Consider the following 7,387-nt stretch of genomic DNA (forward strand, 5'->3'; position numbering starts at 1 on the left):
ACGGGTTGCGTATCCGGATTCGTCTCGTCGTTCTAAGCAACTTTCATGTACAAAGTTTTTTCATCCGAGCTACGGTTTATTTTATATGATTTTTCAAAGTTTTAAACAATTTCTAAATTTTTTTGAATTTATTTATTATTTCAAAATTAAAGGTGAAATTGCTAAGTGTACCCACAGCTTGTACACAACAATGTACTAAAGGGGCTGACAGGTGGGGTCCAGTTGACTTCCCAGTCAACAGTCAACTGGGACCGTTAACTGGTCAAAGGGGTCTAGTGGGACCCTCCTGTCAATGAGTAGGCTAGTCCAGTCAGCAATTTGACTTGGTCAAACTGGACAGCAGGCCCACCTGTCATTGGCTATACTGTTAATTAACAGTAGTTAATTAGGTTAAGTCGTTAATTAGGTTAATTAAATTAGGATTAATTAAGTTAATTAATTCTTTAATTAATTAATTAATTAAATTATTATTATTATAACACATTTTTTTCGTTCTGGGCGTGGGGCCCGTTGTCCAGTGGGCCCTGGGGCCTAAGCGGATCGGGCGTAACAGGCGAAGGGCGCGTAGGCGCCCGACCACAGACCTCAGGCGTGGCGGCGCGACACGCCGGGCATTGGGCGCTGCCCAAATGGCACAGCCACGGGATACCGGGGTCTGGCGCCGGCGGCGGCTATGGCCGCGGCCACTGCTTGAGCAGCAGCACCAAGGGGGCCGGCACGGTGAGCGGCGGGCCAGCGAGCGTGGTGGCTCCAGCGGAGGAAGGCAGCAGGCGGAGCCCCGACGAGCGCGGGCAAGGGGGCGAGGGGGCGCGGCCGAACGCGCGGCTGTAGGCGCTGGCATGGAAGGGGACGCGCGGACGCGACCAGCGCTCGGGGCAAGGCGCGTGCAGGGCGTGCGGGAGCGCGGCCGGAGCGCGGGATGCGGCGGTGGGGCGCGGCAAGCGCCGGCGCAGGATGCGGCGGTGGGGCGCGCGCGAGCTCGGGCGAGGGGCTGTGACAGCGGGCGCGGCAGCAGAGACCGGGGAGAGGGAAGGCAGTGGCACGGGCGTTTCGGCCAGGGCGCGCGGCCGATGCGGTGAGAGCGCGCGGGGGCTTGCGGCGACGAGCGCGAGCGCGCGAGGGAGAGGGAGGAAGCGAGGCGCGTGCTCACTGGGGCCGTAGGGGAAATGGCAGCGGGGGTCGAGGGGGATGTCGGGGACGACGCGGCGGAGAGGGGCAGGCCGGCGAGGGAGGTCCGGGCGGCGTCAGGTGAGGGCTAGGCGGCGCGGCGTCACGGCGATGGGGTCGGGAGCGGCTGTTGCCTCCCGATCCAGATCCGTTCGTGGGGGGGGGGGGAAGGAGCGACGTGCGGGAGTGGGAGTGGGGAGTGGGTAGGTTAGGGTTTCGGGAGGATGGATAAGGAGGAGTGGGGGGAGGCCGGCCGGCTGGGCCTGGGGGGCGAATGGGCCGGCCCGTTGGGTCTGCTGGCCCAGGGGGGGGGGGGTCTTTCTCCCCCTTTTCTCTAGTTTAGATTTATTTCTGTTTTGTAGTTTCTTTTCCTTTTATTTACTTTGCTTTTCTGTTTCATTTCATTTTAATATATTTAGACATTTTCTAAAAGGGGGGTTTTGCACAATAATTACCTAGGCATTTAACTGCACACTCCAAACATTTTAGTTTAATATTTTGAAAACTTTTATCATTTATCTTGAATTTGAATTTTGAATTCGAACGGGGTTGAATCATCGCGAGATTAACAACGGTAATCATGGTGATGTGGCATTGTTAGCAGATATTACTGTAGCTTAAATATCCGGGCGTCACAATTCTCCTCCACTACAAGAAATCTCGTCCCGAGATTTAGGAGGTAGAAGGAAACAATGTGGGGTATTCATCACGCAGGCGGTCCTCGCGTTCCCAAGTGGCTTCGTCTTCAGAGCGATTCGACCACTGGACTTTGAGGAATTTGATCGCCTTCTGACGTGTGCGGCGTTCAGCTTGGTCAAGAATGCGGACCGGATGCTCTTTATAGGAGAGGTCCTGTTGCAATTCGAGCACTTCATGATCCACCGCTCGGATTGGATCCTTGAAGCAATGGCGAAGTTGTGACACATGGAACACATCGTGAACCTGAGAAAGGTTCGGCGGAAGCTCCAGTTGATATGCCACCTTTCCACGCCTTTCGAGAATAGTGAAGGGACCGATATAGCGAGGAGCTAGCTTGCCCTTGATCCTGAAGCGGTGAGCACCCTTCATTGGTGTAACTTGAAGATAAGCCTTTTCGCCAGGTTGATAGACCATGTCTTGGTGATGACGGTCATACTGACTTTTCTGACGTGACTGAGCGGTCTTGAGATTCTCACGAATAATGCAAACTTGTTCTTCGGCCTGTTGGATAATATCCGGACCGAAGAGTGGACGTTCCCCAGTTTCTGACCAGTTCAGAGGGGTTCGACACTTTCGTCCATATAGCACTTCGAAGGGGGACATCTTCAGACTAGCTTGATAGCTATTATTATAAGAGAACTCGGCATATGGAAGAGATTCCTCCCATTTCTTGCCGAATGAAATTACACAAGCTCGAAGTATGTCTTCGAGAATTTGGTTGACACGTTCAACCTGTCCTTGCGACTGAGGATGAAATGCAGTACTGAACGACAGATGAGTCCCCATAGCTTCTTGGAAACTTGCCCAGAATCTTGAAGTGAATAAGCTGCCACGGTCTGAACTAATAACCAGTGGAATACCGTGAAGTGAAACAATTCTGGCCATGTAGAGAGTAGCAAGCTGACTAGCAGTGATTGTCTCTTTGACCGCCAGAAAATGTGCAACTTTAGAAAGCCGATCAATGATGACAAGAATAGCATCATTACCTTTCTGCGATTTGGGAAATCCAGTGACGAAGTCCATCTCAACATGGTCCCATTTCCATTCAGGAATAGAGATAGGTTGCAGAGTTCCAGCAGGCCTCTGATGCTCTGCTTTGATACAGCGACAAAGGTCGCACTCAGCAACATAACGAGCAATGTCCTGCTTCATATTAGACCACCAGAATCTTTGACGAATATCCTGGTACATCTTTGTACTACCAGGATGGATGGACAGAGGCGTATCATGAGCTTCTTGCATAACCCTTTTAGTCTTATCCAGGTTTTTCTTCGAACATGGTACCACTAGGCGGCCTTTGAAATACAAGGCGCCATCGTCGGCGATAGTGAAGAATGAGGCCTTTCCTTCTGCTTGATGGCGTTTAATCTTATGGACTTCAGAGTCATAACCTTGAATAGTCTTTATACCAGCTACGAGATCTGGTATGACAGCCAGGGTATTTAGAGAACCGTTAGTAACAACAAGAAGATTCATCTTGCAGAACTCCGAGGGAGGGGGAGCGAGTGCTCCAGGAGGAACAATATGGAGGTTCAGCTTTCTAAATTCTTCGACAAGCGAGGGCTGAACTTTGTGAACCTGGAGGTGGTTGCAGTAAGACTTGCGGCTCAAGGCATCAGCCATTACATTAGCCTTGCCGGGGGTATAGGATATACCCATGTCAAAGTCTACAACAGTCTCCATCCATCTTTGCTAACGGAGGTTCAGATCTGGCTGAGTAAACAGATACTTCAGACTTTGGTGGTCGGTGAAGATCTCGCAACGATTACCGAGAAGGTAATGTCGCCACTACTTCAGTGCATGAATGACAGCAGCAAGCTCGAGGTCGTGAACTGGGTAGTTTTCTTCATGAGGGCGCAGTTGACGAGAGGCATAAGCAATCACTCTGCGCTCTTGCATTAGGACACAGCCTAATCCTTGACGGAAAGCATCGCAGTAAATGACGAAGTCCTTCTTAGTATCAGGTGGAGCAAGCACGGGGGTAGAAGTCAACTTGTCTTTGAGCGCTTGGAAACTTTCCTGACACTTGTCTGTCCAGTCAAACTTGACACCCTTATGCAACAGATTAGTCAGGGGCCTGGCAATCTTGGAGAAGTTCTCGACGAATCGACGGCAATAGCTGGCGAGACCGAGAAAACTTCGGACTTGCTTGACATTCTTCGGAGGAGTCCAATCGAGAATAGCCTGAACTCGTTCAGGGTTGACGGCAATACCATCCTTGGAGATGACATGCCCAAGATAGGTTACTTCGGGGAGCCAGAATTCACACTTGGAATACTTAGCATATAGTTGATGCTCTCGAAGCTTTTCCAGCACAAGACGAAGATGTTCAGCATGTTCTTCCTTGTTCTTGGAAAATACAAGGATATCGTCCAAATAAACCACGACGAACTTGTCGAGGTAATCCATGAATATATAGTTCATCAGACGAGAGAAGGTGGCTGGAGCATTCGTTAAGCCGAATGACATGACGGTGTACTCGTATGATCCATACCGAGTCACGAAGGCGGTTTTTGGGATGTCCTCTTCACGAACACGGATCTGGTGGTAACCCAACCTCAAGTCGAGTTTGGACAACACTGATGAGCCAGCCAGTTGATCATAAAGATCGTTGATCTGAGGAAGAGGATATTTATTCTGAATGGTAGCTTGGTTTATAGGACGGTATTCTTGGACTAATCGGTTTGTCCCATCCTTCTTCTTAACAAAGAGAGAAGGTGCTCCCCAAGGAGAGCAACTTGGGCGAATGAAACCTTTGACAAGAGATTTGTCGATTTCCTCCTTAAGCTCAATGAGTTGATGCGGCAGCATCTTGTAGGGTCATTTAGCTATAGGGGTGGTGCCGGGCTTCAAGTCGATGATGAATTCGACAGCTCTAGCAGGGGGAATCCCTGGAAGTTCTTCTGGGAAGACGTCTTGTAATTCACGAATGACGGGAATGTTCTCAATGCCCTCGAGTGGTGCAGCATTCAACGCATTCAAGGCATAAAGACATGCCTCGGCGTTCTGATCTAGATGAGCTTGGTAAGCAATTATTTCATCAGAAGGGTGTAGCAGATGGACGACCTTAGTGGTGCAAACTATAGAAGCAGTATGCACTTTCAACCAATCCATTCCCAGAATGAGGTCGATGCTACATGACTTTAGTACGATGGGGGGGCAAGGAATTCCAGTCCTTCAATTTCAACGGGAACGTTGTGACTAACCATAGAGGTTTGACACTGGCCCGCAGGAGTGTGTACCACAATCGCAGTGTTCATCTCTTCGTATTTAATGCCATGCATGAATGCAAACTCAGCTGATATGAAAGAATGTGATGCTCCTGTATCAAATAAAACAGATGCTGGTACTTAATTTATGAGGAGTGTACCCATCACGGTAGCAGGCTGGTCTATAACTTCATTGAGATCAACGTGGTTGGCATGAACACGACCATAAGACTTGGCATTGTTGTTGCGAGGCTGGTTGCTTCCACGGCCAGCTGTGGGGAGGGCCAGTTGATTCTGGTTCTGATTCTGATAGCAGTTCCTGGCAAGGTGACCAGGTTGGCCACACTTGTAGCACAGACTGTTGGGGAACGTAGCATAAATTCAAAATTTTCCTATGTGTCACCAAGATCTATCCATGGAGTCATCTAGCAACGAGGGAGGAGTGGATCTACATACCCTTGTAGATCGCGCGCGGAAGCGTTCAAGAGAACGGGGTTGATGGAGTCGTACTCGTCGTGATCCAAATCACCCTTGATCCTAGCGCCGAACAAACGGCACCTCCGCGTTCAACACACGTACGGAGCAGCGACGTCTCCTCCTTCTTGATCCAGCAAGGGGGAAGGAGAGGTTGATGGAGATCCAGCAGCACGACGGCGTGGTGGTGGAAGTAGCGGGATTCCAACAGGGCTTCGCCAAGCGCTGCGGGATGAGGGAGATGAGTCGTGGGAGGGAGAGGGAGGCGCCAGGGCTTGGGTATGGTTGCCCTCCCTTTCCCCCACTATATATAGGGCCAAGGGAGAGGGGGGGGCGCAGCCTTGGCCCTTCCTCCAAGGAAGGGTGCGGCCAGGGAGGAGTCCCTCCTCCCCAAGGCACCTCGGAGGTGCCTTCCCCCTTTAGGACTCTTCCTCTCCCTTGATTCTTGGCGCATGGGCCTCTTGGGGCTGGTGCCCTTGGCCCATATAGGCCAAGGCGCACCCCCTACAGCCCATGTGGCCCCCCGGGGCAGGTGGCCCCACCCGGTGGACCCCCGGGACCCTTCCGGTGGTCCCGGTACAATACCGGTGACACCGAAACTTGTCCCGATGGCCGAAATAGCACTTCCTATATATAATTCTTTACCTCCGGACCATTCTGGAACTCCTCGTGACATCCGGGATCTCATCCGGGACTCCGAACAACTTTCGGGTTACCGCATACTAATATCTCTATAACCCTAGCGTCACCGAACCTTAAGTGTGTAGACCCTACGGGTTCGGGAGACCTGCAGACATGACCGAGATGACTCTCCGGTCAATAACCAACAGCGGGATCTGGATACCCATGTTGGCTCCCACATGTTCCACGATGATCTCATCGGATGAACCACGATGTCAAGGACTTAATCAATCCCGTATACAATTCCCTTTGTCTATCGGTACAATACTTGCCCGAGATTCGATCGTCGGTATCCCGATACCTTGTTCAATATCGTTACCGGCAAGTCTCTTTACTCGTTCCGTAACACATCATCCCGTGATCAACTCCTTGATCACATTGTGCACATTATGATGATGTCCTACCGAGTGGGCCCAGAGATACCTCTCCGTTTACACGGAGTGACAAATCCCAGTCTCGATTCGTGCCAACCCAACAGACACTTTCGGAGATACCTGTAGTGTACATAGCCACCCAGTTACGTTGTGACGTTTGGCACACCCAGAGCACTCCTACGGTATCCGGGAGTTGCACAATCTCATGGTCTAAGGAAATGATACTTGACATTAGAAAAGCTTTAGCATACGAACTACACGATCTTTGTGCTAGGCTTAGGATTGGGTCTTTGTCCATCGCATCATTCTCCTAATGATGTGATCCCGTTATCAATGACATCCAATGTCCATGGTCAGGAAACCGTAACCATCTATTGATCAACGAGCTAGTCAACTAGAGGCTTACTAGGGACATGGTGTTGTCTATGTATCCACACATGTATCTGAGTTTCCTATCAATACAATTCTAGCATGGATAATAAACGATTATCATGAACAAGGAAATATAATAATAACTAATTTATTATTGCCTCTAGGGCATATTTCCAACAGTCTCCCACTTGCACTAGAGTCAATAATCCAGTTCACATCGATATGTGATTAACACTCAAGGTCACATCCCCATGTGACTAACACCCAAAGAGTTTACTAGAGTCAATAATCTAGTTCACATTACCATGTGATTAAGACTCGATGAGTTCTGGGTTTGAACATGTTATGCTTGTGAGAGATGTTATAGTCAACGGGTCTGAATCTTTCAGATCCGTATGTACTTCGCAAATC

The sequence above is a fragment of the Triticum urartu genome, chromosome 7 (assembly GCF_003073215.2).
Source record: "Triticum urartu cultivar G1812 chromosome 7, Tu2.1, whole genome shotgun sequence".
Lineage (NCBI taxonomy): Eukaryota > Viridiplantae > Streptophyta > Magnoliopsida > Poales > Poaceae > Triticum > Triticum urartu.